The 15000-nt window shown below is 42.0% G+C and overlaps 1 non-coding gene across 1 annotated transcript in view; it reads left to right on the top strand.

Annotated features, from left to right (window-relative positions):
• Positions 1-14968: 14968 nt before the first annotated feature.
• Positions 14969-15000, top strand: part of LOC135108695 (5S ribosomal RNA) — a 119-nt gene continuing 87 nt past the window's right edge. Inside the window, exon 1 of the ribosomal RNA XR_010272409.1 lies at positions 14969-15000. This exon is cut by the window's right edge and continues 87 nt beyond it. This is a non-coding gene — a ribosomal RNA (5S ribosomal RNA).

Genomic DNA, 15000 nt, shown 5'->3' with positions numbered 1-15000 from the left:
ATATACACACACACACATTCTCTCTCTCTCTCTCTCTCTCTCTCTCTCTCTCTCTCTCTCTCTCTCTCTCTCTCTCTCTCTCTCTCTCTCTCTCTCTCTCTCTCTCTCTCTCTCTCTAACTCCCTTCGTGATTTCTGGCATCTAGCCAAAAAGTATCTCCAATAACTTTGCTGCTTCTTCTTTCCCTACTCTATTTCAACCAGATGGCACCACTGCTATCGCATCTATTTCTAAAGCTGAAATCTTTGCTCAAACCTTTGCTAAAAATTCTACATTGGACGATTCTGGGCTTGTTCCTCCCTCTCCTCCACCCTCTGACAACTTCATGCCACCTATTAAAATTCTTCGCAATGATGTTTTCCATGCCCTCGCTGGCCTAAACCCTCGGAAGGCTTATGGACCGGATGGGGTCCCTCCTATTGTTCTCCGAAACAATGCCTCCATGCTTGCACCTTGCCTATTCAAATTCTTTCAGCTCTGTCTGTCAACACTACCTTTCCTTCTTGCTGGAAGTTTACTTACATTCAACCTGTTCCTAAAAAGGGTGACCGTTCTAATCCCTCAAACTACCATCCTATTGCTTTAATTTCCTGCCTATCTAAAGTTTTTGAATCTATCTTCAACAGGAAGATTCTTAAACATCTATCACTCCACAACCTTCTATCTGATCGCCAGTATGGGTTCCGTCAAGGCCGCTCTACTGGTGATCTTCTGGCTTTCCTTACTGAGTCTTGGTCATCCTCTTTTAGAGATTTTGGTGAAACTTTTGCTGTTGCCTTGGACATAATTATCAAAAGCTTTTGATAGAGTCTGGCACAAAGCTTTGATTTCCAAACTACCCTCCTACGGTTTCTATCCTTCTCTCTGTTTACTTCATCTCAAGTTTCCTTTTTGACCGTTCTATTGCTGCTGTGGTAGACGGTCACTGTTCTTCTCCTAAATCAATTAACAGTGGTGTTCCTCAGGGTTCTGTCCTGTCACCCACTCTCTTCTTATTATTCATTAATGATCTTCTAAACCAAACTTCTTGTCCTATCCACTCCTACGCTGAAGATACCACCCTGCACTTTTCCACGTCTTTTCATAGACGTCCAACCCTTCAGGAGGTAAACATATCACGCAGGGAAGCCACAGAACGCCTGACTTCTGATCTTTCTAAAATTTCTCATTGGGGCAGAACAAACTTGATATTGTTCAATGCCTCAAAAAATCAATTCCTCCATCTATCAACTCGACACAACCTTCCAGACAACTATCCCCTCTTCTTCAATGACACTCAACTGTCCCCCTCTTCTACATTGAACATCCTCGGTCTGTCCTTTACTTATAATCTGAACTGGAAACTTCACATCTCATCTCTAGCTAAAACAGCTTTTATGAAGTTAGGTGTTCTGAGACGTCTCCGCCAGTTTTTCTCACCCCCCCAGCTGCTAACTCTGTACAAGGGCCTTATCCGTCCATGTATGGAGTATGCTTCACATGTCTGAGGGGGGTTCCACTCATACTGCTTTTCTAGACAGGGTGGAATCAAAAGCTTTTCGTCTCATCAACTCCTCTCCTCTAACTGACTGTCTTCAGCTTCTCTCTCACCGCCGCAATGTTGCATATCTAGCTGTCTTCTACCGCTATTTTCATGCTAACTGCTCTTCTGATCTTGCTAACTGCATGCCTCCCCTCCTTCCGTGGCCTCGCTGCACAAGACTTTCTTCTTTCTCTCACCTCTATTCTGTCCACTTCTCTAACGCAAGAGTTAACTAGTATTCTCAATCATTCATCCCTTTCTCTGGTAAACTCTGGAACTCCCTGCCTGCTTCCGTATTTCCACCTTCCTATGACTTGAATTCCTTCAAGAGGGAGGTTTCAAGACACTTATTCATCATTTTTTGACCACTGCTTTGACCCCTGTATGGGACTGGCATTTCAGTGGGCATTTTTTTTATTACATTTTTGTTGCCCTTGGCCAGTGTCCTTCCTACATAAAAAAAAAAAAAAAAATAGTAGTAGTAGTAGCAGTAGTAGTAGTAGTAGTAGTAGTAGTAGTAATGCTATTTTTCATATATTTAGTAATTTTTTTTTTTCATATTATTATTTATATTTATATTTTTTGTTTTGTTTTGACATTCATACGAATGCTATAAAGGTGAAGCATAGAAATTTATTTGATTAATTAATTAATTTATATATCTATTTATTTTGATTTTTTAAATTAATTAATTTATTTATTTTTATTATTATTATTTTTTTTTTTTATGTCTCTATGATAAGCAAAGCATTATAGAATTTATGAAAGCACATATCCTCTAGAGTCTTGCCCTACAAAAGATTCTGTAAAGTAAAAAATAAAGGGAATAAGTGTCAGTGACGTTTGATGAATAGAGGAAGGCGTGGCAGAAATTACCATAAAACGTATATAAATGAAAATTTATCTTCCTCGTATTTTCCAACTTGCGTTTGCTTCTTGAAAATTTAACTGGGTGGGTCATATAGCAGACATATTGTTCTTTCCTCCATTGTAGTTTGTTTCCAGCAAGCCCCCTAAATAAAGTTTCTGTTTTTTTTTTTTTTTTTTTTTTTTTTAAAGAAATGAGGAATTACATTCTAACGCTGATCACTGAGCGGAGCGTAGACGAGCTGCTATCCTCAAGGACGTTACCTCTCTCTCTCTCTCTCTCTCTCTCTAAATAAGACTTTAAATAAAAAGAATATATATATATATATATATATATATATATATATATATATATATATATATATATATATATATATATATATATATATATATATATATATATATATATATATATATATATATATATATATATATATATATTAAAAGACAATGAATATCCTCTGGGGAAGGGGTGACAATCCTTATTTAACCCTTAATTTCAGTTGAATTTTGACAAGTCTACGTTAAAATGTTTCCATTTTTCTGCAGTGATAAAGAAACGTAGAGGGGTAGCTAATATATTTAATTGTTAATTGTATCTTTTTTTCTTTCTTTTTTTCATTTATTCTTTTATTAATTTTTCTTTTCATTGCTTAATTATGCATTATGCCGACACTGCAGGTTACAATTGCAGATATTGCAAGTATTTTTGACACAATACAAGTACATCCAGCTAAACTATTGCTACAGTATAGAGAGAGTATTTCGATTACATACCTTATTCTTCATCTTCTTTTCTTCTTTTTTTTTTTTAATAAATATAATAATAAATAAATAAGTAAATAGGTATTGTCAAATGAAATCGTCGAGATTACGCAGGGGTTTCGGGCAATACTTGGATGGGTGACTACACAAGCCTCATCTGTCTGAAAAAAAAAATAAATAAATAAAAAAAATAAGAATAAGAATAGGGAGAATGAACGAAAATTTTAAGTAATAAAGATAACAGTAAGAATTATTATAACAAGAATAAGAAAAATTACAATAAAGGAATATAAAAAAAAAGAAAGAAAGCATCCCATGTCTTTCTTCCTAATTGTCATAGAAGGGTGAATTCTTTTGTATATTTTCCAACATTTCCAATACAACGATATGAATGGGGGAAGAAAGAATAAGAATAATAGAAAGAAGGCCTCCCAACACCTAGTTCTCCGGTCTTGGCCAATTAGCTAACGGCGGGATCAGCGCAGTTAAGCAGGGGGTCCGGGAAGAACTTGGATGGGTGACCACAAAAGCCTCATCTCTCTGAGAATAGAAAAAAATAGCAATAAGAATGAGGAGAATGAACGAAAAACGAAAATAATAAAATAACAATAACAACTATAATAAAAAAAAGAAGATTAAGAATAAAAAGAACAAAAATAAGGGAAAAAAGTAATAATATATCTCTCTTGCTAATTGTCGTAGAATTATGAATGAAGGGTTAATTTTAGTGCATATTTTCCAACATTTTCAGCACAACAATGCAACAACAATACAGGAAAGAATAAGAATAAGAGAAATAAGCCCTCCCAACACCTTGTTCTCCGCTCTTGACCAATCAGCTGACGGCGGGATCAGCAAGGTTAAGCAGGGGGTCCGGGCAGAACTTGGATGGGTGACCGCACAAGCCTCATCTCTCTAAAAGTAGGATAAATAAGAATAAGATAAGGAAGAATAATAAAAAAAAATGAAAATAATAAAGATAACAATATTAATTATGACAAGAATAAGAAAAAAATAGAATAAAAAGAATGAAAAAAATAAGAATATCACAACTTTCTTGCTAATTGTCTTAGAATTTTAAATGACATGTCAGTTCTGCTGTATATTTTCCAAGATTTGTTATGAATGAGGGAAGAAAGAATAAGAATAAGAATAAGAATAAGAACAAAATGAATTAGACTAACAATAATGATCACATCTTTCATGCGGTGACTGCGTGGGCGATGAGCCTCACTGGACGTTTCTGACCAATCACAAGGCAGGGTTGGAGTCGTCGGGCCCACCCGATTCATATATAAAGGGATTTTGTGGGAAGCGCGGGCAGACTCAGCTGAGTGTTCGTTGTGAGTTGTTGTTACCACAACTATGGCACGTACCAAGCAAACGGCTCGCAAGTCCACTGGTGGCAAGGCGCCCCGCAAGCAGCTTGCTACAAAGGCAGCTCGCAAGTCTGCTCCAGCCACTGGAGGTGTCAAGAAACCCCACCGTTACAGGCCTGGAACCGTTGCTCTCCGTGAGATCCGCCGTTATCAGAAGAGCACTGAGCTGCTTATCAGGAAACTGCCTTTCCAGCGCCTGGTGCGTGAAATTGCTCAGGATTTCAAGACTGACCTCCGCTTCCAGTCCTCTGCTGTCATGGCTCTCCAGGAAGCTTCCGAGGCTTACCTCGTGGGTCTGTTTGAGGATACCAACCTGTGCGCCATCCATGCCAAGCGCGTGACTATCATGCCAAAGGACATCCAACTGGCTCGTCGCATCCGTGGCGAGCGTGCCTAAGAAGTCATCCACGAATGATCTTCATAACAGCAATATCTAGGCCCTTTTTAGGGCCAAACATCTCTTTCATTAAAGAATTTTCATAGACAATCTGTTTGGTTTTGTGGAAGAAAATATTTATTTTCCATCTTTCAGTATCAGGTATCGACTTTCAACTCAATATCCTTCCCCCCTTTTTTTTTTTTTATATTATTATTATTATTCCCTCTTCCATGGCCATATCTCTTTCACTTGGGAGAATTTTTATCTTTCTTTATCTCTATTTTTTTTTTATCTTTTCTTTATCTCCACAGAATAATAATCACGATAATAATAAGCATAATAATAATAATAATAATAATAATAATAATAATAATAATAATAATAATAATAATGATACAATAATTATTATAATAATAATCATAATAAAAACAACAATATTAATATTATTAATAATGATAATAATAATAATAATAATAATAATAATAATAATAATAATAATAAAAATAATAATAATAATAATATTAATAATAATAACAATAATTATAATAATAATGCATTTGTCTATATCGTATCTTTTTTCCTTTTCAAGTGTGGCTCCAATGGAGCCGGGTATTATTTTATACTGGCAGCAGTATACTGGCCGCCTGTTTACTTGGAGGAGGTATACTTGGTAACAGCCTTGGTGCCTTCAGAAACAGCGTGTTTTGCCAGTTCACCAGGCAGAAGAAGACGGACAGCGGTCTGGATTTCCCGGCTGGTGATGGTGGAGCGCTTGTTATAGTGTGCCAGGCGGGATGCCTCGGCAGCGATGCGCTCGAAAATGTCATTCACGAACGAGTTCATGATTGACATGGCCTTGGAGGACACGCCAGTGTCTGGGTGGACTTGCTTGAGCACCTTGTAGATGTAGATGGAGTAGCTCTCCTTCCTCCTGCGCTTCTTCTTCTTGTCGCCCTTGGCAATGGCCTTCTGTGCCTTGCCAGCTTTCTTGGCAGCCTTTCCTGATGCTTTGGGAGGCATAGTGTCGCCGTACTGCTGTGAGAACGAGTGTGCGTTTTCTCAGTTGAAAAGTGGTATATATATTAGCGTGCCTACTCAGGATCAGGAGTCGCCACCTCAGCGAGCGTCCTGATTGGTCCAGACGCGCTCTGGGCCGATCTGATCTCGCGTATATATAGCCGTTTTTCCCAAAATTCACTACTTGCTCGCAGAGCTACCGACGAGGTTAGAGTACTCGCGCTCCTCATTTATCACCAACAACAACAACTACTACTACTACTACTACTACCACAACATCCATTATCATGTCTGGACGCGGCAAGGGAGGAAAGGTGAAGGGAAAGTCAAAGTCCCGTTCCAGTCGTGCTGGACTCCAGTTCCCGGTCGGCAGGATTCATCGCCTTCTAAGGAAAGGCAACTACGCCGAGCGCGTGGGTGCTGGTGCCCCCGTGTACCTTGCGGCAGTTATGGAGTACCTGGCTGCTGAAGTCCTTGAGCTTGCCGGCAATGCCGCCCGTGACAACAAGAAGACTCGCATCATCCCACGTCACCTGCAGCTGGCCATCCGCAACGACGAGGAACTTAACAAGCTCCTCTCCGGAGTCACCATTGCACAGGGTGGCGTGCTGCCCAACATTCAGGCCGTGCTCCTTCCCAAGAAGACTGAGAAGAAGTAAATAAAGGGCCTCCCTCCCCTTCAGCCAATATCACCATCAATCCGGCTCCTCTTCGGAGCCACACGTTCAAACATCTAGAGAGTTGTGTAGACTATACTGGTATATCAATAATAAGCAAGTAGTGTATTTATTTTCGAGTTAGTTATTTGTTATTATTATTATTATTATTTAGTCAGGCACGCAAGTGACCGAGAATAAATATGTATACTATATTTCTACTAATGTACCTGCTGTGTGTCACAGTGGAGAGTTGATTAGATGTGTTGCCTATTGTGATATGTTGAGCGTCTTTTTCATCTCAATGTATATTTTGTTTTATGAGAAACTGAGAACGATGAGGGGCGTGATCATTGAAATAAGTCAATGATAATAATAATAATAATAATAATAATAATAATAATAATAATAATGATAATAATAATAATAATAATAATAATAATAATAATGATAATAATAATAATACTTGGAGAAGACCTGATGAAGTGAGAAAGATGGTTATAATTAATAATGGTTTCTTTTCTTAGCTCAGATAGTGATAGTGAACATGGTTATGAGAAAGTAGTAGTAATAATAGTAGTCTATGGTCCTTCTTTCTTTTCATGTTTGTGGACCTTAAAAAGGTCCGGGAGATGATGTTATTCAATGATGATAATGCAAGCTGAATAGCTGGCACCATCTCAATAATGGAGCGATTTAACCACCAAATCCGTACAGGGTACGGCCCTGACGCTTGAGGGCGTAGACAACGTCCATGGCAGTAACGGTCTTACGCTTGGCGTGCTCGGTATAGGTGACAGCATCCCTGATAACGTTCTCAAGGAACACCTTGAGCACCCCACGAGTCTCCTCGTAGATGAGACCAGAGATGCGCTTGACGCCACCTCGGCGAGCTAGACGACGGATAGCAGGCTTGGTGATTCCCTGGATGTTATCACGCAGAACCTTACGGTGACGCTTGGCGCCTCCCTTTCCAAGACCCTTGCCTCCCTTGCCGCGGCCAGTCATGGTGATGAGAGCTGCTAGTACGACGTCCGAACGGTCTAACAGGAAGCTCACGAATGTGCCTCAAAATAACATAACATAACATAACAAAGAGAGAAAAGATGGGGAGGGAGAAGTGGGGATAGTGGGAAGAATAGGGGGGTGATAAGAAGGGAATTGTAGTAGGAGAAATAGTCACTGGGGCTTGACCCAGGCGCAATTTGAATTAGGAGGGACATCTTTTTTTTATGTTTTTTATTTATTTATTTATTTTTTTTTTTTTAACGTGTTATATTCATTCTAAGATGGCCAGGAAGACAAGGGCTTTATCGGGGAAAGCAGGAGAGTCCTCCACCAACCGAGCAAGCCAAGCCCAACACAGCCACAGCCACGGACGCCGCCCACGCACCCAAATCCCCGGGCCAAACCACGCACAAGTTAGGGGCCAGACTATCCAGAGCCTGCATTATCAGGTTGTGAAAGAGGAGTGAAGGACAGTCAGAGTAAAAAGGGTTTTTTTGTGCTTTTTATTGGTTCAAAGAAGGACAGAGGAAGAATTGCATCCGTATAGCGGAGGGACCTACAGTTTTACGTGGGTTCCGAACCACGGATAGTAGTAGAGTGATTTGGTGATGGCCGGGATATTTATTGTATGATGTAATGTGGTGGGTGAAAAAAGCGGTGTTGGTCCTTTTTTCTTGTGTCCTGTGACTCGTCCTGCAAAAAGGCCACCCTGCTAAAAAAAAAAAAATAAATAAATAAATAAATAAATAAATAAATAAATAAATAAATAAATAAATAATATAATATAATATATATATATATATATATATATATATATATATATATATATATATATATATATATATATATACATACATATACATATACATACATACATACATATATACATATATACATATACATACATATATACACATATATACATATACACATATACATACATATACATATATATATATATATATATAAATATAATATAAAAAATGTCGTGGTGTTATATGCATGGGGAGGGAGAGGATGGTTTGTGATAATGATTGACGTGATGGTAGGATGTGCAATGACAGAGGCTCGAAAAGGCTCCCTCACCGCAACGAGGGGTCAAATCTAATACCATCTGCCTGCACGCGGTAAGTCGCTGGTGGCGGGGGGTGAATGGGGATTCCTGCATGGATGCTTCCAGGGCCCCGCCCCACCATCTCTTGACTACCTTCCTGCCCAGCCCTTGCCGCACCCAACTACCTCTGTGTGGGGGGTGAAGTGGCTTCCACTGAATGGTGTGGTTACCGTCCCCATCATCAGTACTGGCCGCTCCTTAACTACCTCGGGGGGTACCGCTACCGGAACGTCATGCCGACGGCCGGGGGCCCCATTGCCGTGACGTCAGTGGGAGGAGTGCGGTTCGTGCTATCCCCGTCTCTCTGGAAGTGGTCCGGTGCCCTCTTGAAACCTAGGCTGCGAGGCAGGAAAATAATGTATAAAAAACAAAAATATGAATACAAAGCCATAAGACAAAAAATATGAAAAAACCACTAGGTGTTGGCACACGACCCCACTCCCTCGGTCAGAGGCATGGTATGTTAATGGCGGTGTTTTTTTGTCTAGTCCCTTTCCCAGGAGCGGTCCGGTGCCACCTTAAAACCTAGGCTGCGAGACAGAAAAATAATGCATAAAAACAAAAATATGAATACAAAACCATAAGACAAAAAATATGAAAAAACCACTAGGTGTTGGCACGCGGGCCCGCCCACGTGAACGAGAGAACGACGATGATGCCACTCAGACACCATGAGTGGTACAGAAAAAGGAGATAGTGAAGGGAAGAAAGGAGGAGTCCATTATTAGAAGACAGGTTCAGGAGGCACAGTGGGAGGATCAAGGAGATTGCAGTGCGGCAAGTGACGGAAAGCTGGGGGGAGGTTGGTAATGAAATTGTATGTGATTGTGTGTCTGTCGGAGAAGGAGCTTAGTTGTTTTTCGATTCTATTGTGGAGTGTTATGTTAAGAGGGGGGATGTTGGACTCCTCGTGAATGGAGAGAGAGGTTCTGAAGTCGAACCATTTCGTCCCAAGAGCGAAACGAATTGCTCGGTTTTGAACCTTCTGAAGTTTAGAGAGGTTGGAGGGAGCAGAGAGAGAGAGGGCAAGAGGGCAGTAGGTTAAGAGAGGGAGAATGAAAGCTTTGTAGAGGTGAAGTTTTGTTTTTGTGCTGCTGTCGCGAAATCTTTCCAGGTTGCTCAAGGCCTTGGCGGCTATGGTTGCTTTTTGTTTTATATGTATATTGAAGTTGAGGTGCTTATCTATGGTGAGGCCAAGCACTTTGTTGTTGTTACTGATGGGGATTGGGGTGGGGATTGGATCAATTCTGTTTAGTGAGATTTGGCGGGGCTGACTTCTTTTAATGTTGAAATAAGTGACTTTTGATTTTTCGGGATGGGAGAGAATTCGCCATTTCATCTCCCACAGGCCAGTCGCCATCAGTTCCCATTGAATTTTGTCGGTTAGGAGATCTAACGACCTGGCACGGGCCAATTGCGTTACATCGTCCGCGTATTGAATAGTTAGTGAGTCATTGTGGGCTGGGAGGGGTAGGTCAGCTGTGTACATGTTAAAAAGGGTTGGGGAGAGTACGGAGCCTTGTGGGACTCCAGCCTGAGGGGTAAAAAATGACGAAAAGGTGCCCTGGTGGCGGATTCTTGTCTGTCTCTCATCCAGAAAACTACACAAGATGCGTTGTGTTAGATAAGGGAGATTGAAGTTATTACAAATTTTATATTTTAAACCGGTGTGCCAAACGGTGTCAAAAGCTTTTTTGACATCTTTTGTCACGAGTGCTGTCTTGTAATATGGCTTGTTGAAATTTAGGTAGGCTACTATGCTGTTAAGGGCGTCCTCAGTTGAGGCGTTCCTCCGGAAACCGAACTGCTGTGGTGCCAGCAATCCGTTATCTTCGAGGAACGCTCTCAATCTTAAATTGATTAGACGCTCAAAAGTTTTTCCAAGAATTTCAAGTAGGCTTATGGGGCGATAGTTTTCTGGTAAGTGAGAGTTTTTTCCGGGCTTGGCAATTAGGGTGATGTTTGAAATTTTGAAAGCCTTTGGGAAGTATCCAGAGGCGAGGCAAGCATTGAATATTTTTGTCAGGCTGGATATGATTTCTGGAGGAAGGCTCCGCACCATTGGCCAGGTGACTCCTGAGGGGCCGGGGGCTCGCCGCGGAGTGTGCCTGAGCAACCTGGCGACATCTTCCTCCTCAATGGGTGTGATGAGAGGGTGTTGTGGGTCTAGTCGTGTTAAGTGTATAATGTTATGTGGTAGTGTGTTTGCTAGGTTTTGGCGCACAATATCGGTGATATGGTGTATGTGGGCAATACTGGGCTCATGAAGAGGGAGAGGGTGTGGTTGGAAGGAGTTACGCCAGTGTGTCTGGAAGGTGTTGGTGACCTGGTCTGGGTTGGTGACTCGATCACCGTTCACTAGGAGGTACTCGAATCTTTCCCGCTGGCTTCCCTTTAGCTTGTGCACCATGTGCCAGAACTGAGTAGGGTTTCTACAGCGAGCTCCGTCCATACGGGAGACTAGAGTCCTCCAGTGAGCGCTGTGATCATCCTGTAGGCTATTTAGTATGTGTGTGCGAAGGGTGCATAGGTCTCTGTAGATGGGAATGAGGCTGTTCATGTTTTTTAAAAAGCGTGTTCTGTAGCACACTAGTAGTCGTTGTGTTTTTATGGAGGGTCTGAAGTCTATGTGAATTGTGTGTTGTTTCTTTGGGGTGTGTCTGTTGGCTGATGTCAGGATGTCACTGTGTAGTTTCGCTAGGGCGCTGTCTATTTCTGTATATGGTTGGCCTTCGAGCTGTGTTGGTCGGTGTAGATCTGTAAGTGTTTCCCTGAATCCCTCCCAATCGGCGGAGCGGTAGTCGGGGACAGGTGGGGATGGGATAGATATGGGGTTGGAGGATATTTTTAGGATTATGGGAACGTGGTCTGAACCACAGAGGGGTCCTTGGGAGATGTGGTGGTGGAAAGGTAGGGACTGCCGATTGGAGAGAATGAGATCCGGCCTGCCATTCCCATTGTGGGTATAGCAGGTAGGAAAGTCAGGACCAAGGAAACGGAGGCGTTTTAGTTGTGTGAGTTGCAGAAGTTCGTGTCCGTGTTGGTTGTTCTTGTTATGTCGAAATGCTGTGTGACTGGCATTAAGGTCTGCCAGTATGTAGACTGGTAGGTTTGTGTGGTTGAAGAGATTGTTGAGGCTGGTGAGAGGGAGCCCAGTATCCGGTCTGCTGTACGTTGTGGCGATTAGAAATTGCCCGTGTTGTGTTTCGATCTTGGTGGCCAGGAAGTGAGCTGAAGGCCAGTCGGTTATGTGGATGTGTTTGATGGTACATTTTACCATGATAGCTACGCCATCATGGCGCGTACCTGTTGTGTAGCGTGTGTTGTATCCGTAAAGTTTGATGGGTTTAAGAGGTGTGCCTGTGTGGTTGAGAAGGACGATGTCTGGATCGATAGATCGAATTGCTTCTGAGATAAGGTGTCTGTTATTCCAGAAACCGCGACAGTTTAGTTGTACTACTGTGATCATTGTTGAGTGTGTTAGGTGTTTTTCCTACCCCTTAATGCGGTTCGTGTAGATGGGGGTGAAGGTTGGGGTTGGTTTGTGAGCAGGCGTTTTGTGTCAGTCTTTTTTGTGGTGTTGTTGGTTGTGTTGGTAGAAGTAATGGCACTGGTAATGGTAGTGGTAGGAGTGGATTGTGTTGGAGGGGACTTCTGGGGCTGCGATTCACCAGAAGCTGGGTCTTCTTCGGAGCCCATGTCCCTAGGTGAGAGGGAACTGGTGTCGTTGGGTGTGGTAAGTTCGGGTTGCTGAAGTGGGGGTGTTGGAGTGTGTATCTCTTCGTTTTGTTGGAAATGTTGTTTAAAGTGTTGTTGGTTGGTTTGTTGGAAGTTTGGTGGAAGCTTTATTGTGGGGCAACCGTTATATTCAAGCAGGGAATTCATGGTTTCAGCTTGCTTTTTTAAGTCGCCAAAAGAGGTCTGAATTGAATATTTTATGATAATTTCTGCAAGCAGAAGTTTCTCTGAGTTTGTGTTTGTGTTAGAAGTAGTTTGTGTGGAAGTATTGGGTGTGGTGGCTTGTGCATAGGTAGTTGTAATTGGGGTAGGTTTTGGAGAGTTTTGTTGTTGCTGACTCTCACGTTTTATGGGACATTTAAAGGAGACCGCTGTGTGTTCCCCTTCACAGTTTATGCATTTTAAGGTGGATGATTGGCAGTTCTTGTAGTCGTGGCCCTTAGCTGCACACTTAGAGCAGATCTGTTCAGTGTCTTTGCACTGGTTAGTGCGGTGGCTGAATTTATAGCATTTGTAACACTGTGTAACCGGTCTGTATTCTTCAATATTAATGTTATAAGAAGGTACTATTTGCGAAAATATTTTGATGCCTTTATTTTTGATGAGGTCGGCCTGTTGTTTCGACCGGAGACGTATTTTAATCATGTGAGCTTTTGGGATTGCGTGTATTTCTTCAATTTGGGTTTCGTTTCTAGCTTCAATCTCCATTCGGAGATCGTCGTTAGTTTTTTTCAGTAAATAGTCGTCCACACGGCGGGCAAGGATGGTCCTGGCGGATATTTCCTCTGGAGACTCAACAAGCTCGAAACCTAGGAGTTTTAAGTTTTCGTTTGCCTGGTGAGTGGTGTGTCTTTCGCGATCAGCCTCACTGGCTAGACCAACGATAATGTAAGGGCCAGATTTAAAGCATTTTGTGTGGGGAACCTGGGTCCTGGTAAAAAAGGCATTGCTGAGGTCGGCAGGGATGTTGGCAGTTTTAATCCGGTACCTTATTGTCCGGTCAGGGGGGCGTGGGGCGGCCATCTTATCATAGGGCCGGGCCCTATGATGCTGCAGCCCTGTAGGAGAGAATCTGTGGTGGAAAAGTGTTATTAGGCGTGAGTGGCGCTACAGCCTTTTGGCGCTACAGCCTTTAGGGTGCTACAACCACGAGTGGCCTATAAACAACCTATTGTTGTTTCCTGTCGCCCTAGAACCTATATCCCGAGGGGGATCCTAGATGGAGAGAGGAGACCCTGAATATCTAGCCCTGAGGTAGGGATTGTACGCTCACGGGGTGTCTCTAGGCTGCTCTAGCCAACACTAGAGGCCCCGGTGGCTAAAGAGCGCGGAGCGGGCTTGCCTAAGGCCCGATCCTGACTCTGTCGCCGGTACGAACAAAAGAAAGGTGGAGTAGGAGGAACAGTTGGCAAAAGTCACTTATACCAGTGAGTTACTGCGATCTTCCAGCGATACCCTTAGGTGAGGCTCTCTCCACAGGGAACGTAGGGAAGACCGCGGCTCCTCGAAGTGACTGCCGGGTTGTCTATCGGTATTCTTTTTTGTCTAGCAGGCCAAAGCCTTTTTTTTTTTTTTTTTTTTGTAGAGTCGTTGGAAGCGAAAATGCTCCTTTTTAGGCGGCTCGTGGGCGAGTGTGTGCGCCTTGCTTCCTGCCGGCCTTTTAAAGGACACAGGAGTGAGAGCAGGAGCGGAGCTGGGCGCCTATTGGTTCCTTCCGGACCCGGGGGGCGGAGCTTGTGACTCGGCGGCTCAGTGTAAGGCGGACCTTCTTCCTTCAAAGTTGGCTGCTGGTTGGTTAGCTGCTGCTGGGAGCTGGAGCTGGGAGAACCTTCTGCTACCAGAGTTGGAGGAAGTGTGCCTCAAAATTTTTGTCGCGCGGTATATATTGAGCCAGAGCGGTCGTGCGTGTAGTAAATTACTATTTTCCCTGTTTTTCTCACTTAATTTAACATTATCGGGTCATATGCATAGGTTTTCTGTTTCAGTGTTGACCCTGCAACTGCACATTTATGACTAAATTCACATACACAAGCACAAATGTGAATAAAACTCAATATAAAGGTGGAGGGGTTGCAAGATTTTCCGGCGCGCTAAGGCATGCCGAGATAATATACCTTCTCCCCTGACTCTTTTCTTGTAGGCATGCGCAAGATTCATTCAGTATCAAGTAATGTTTCAACTGAATTCATATTCTAATTTTCAGAAACTATCTTCCATTTGGTAGCATAACCAGTTTCCCCTCTTCTAGTTGGAAGAAAAAACAAATATATTTATTAACACTAACTCCTTGCTCTTCCAGTATGGTTTATGTATATATATATATATATATATATATATATATATATATATATATATATATATATATATATATATATATATATATATATATATATATATATATATATATATATATATATATATATATATATATATATAATTATAACTATACTATGAAAAGCGTTGCTTTCATAACTAAGCAGGAGAACATCATCTTCAAATAGTCGATAAGTCAAGCTCATCAGAGCCAACGACCACACCACGTTGAATACACCGCT

Source organism: Scylla paramamosain, chromosome 17, assembly GCF_035594125.1.
Source record: "Scylla paramamosain isolate STU-SP2022 chromosome 17, ASM3559412v1, whole genome shotgun sequence".
NCBI classification, from domain to species: domain Eukaryota; kingdom Metazoa; phylum Arthropoda; class Malacostraca; order Decapoda; family Portunidae; genus Scylla; species Scylla paramamosain.
Note: the sequence above shows the minus strand (reverse complement) of the source record. Positions and strands in the feature narration are given on the sequence as shown.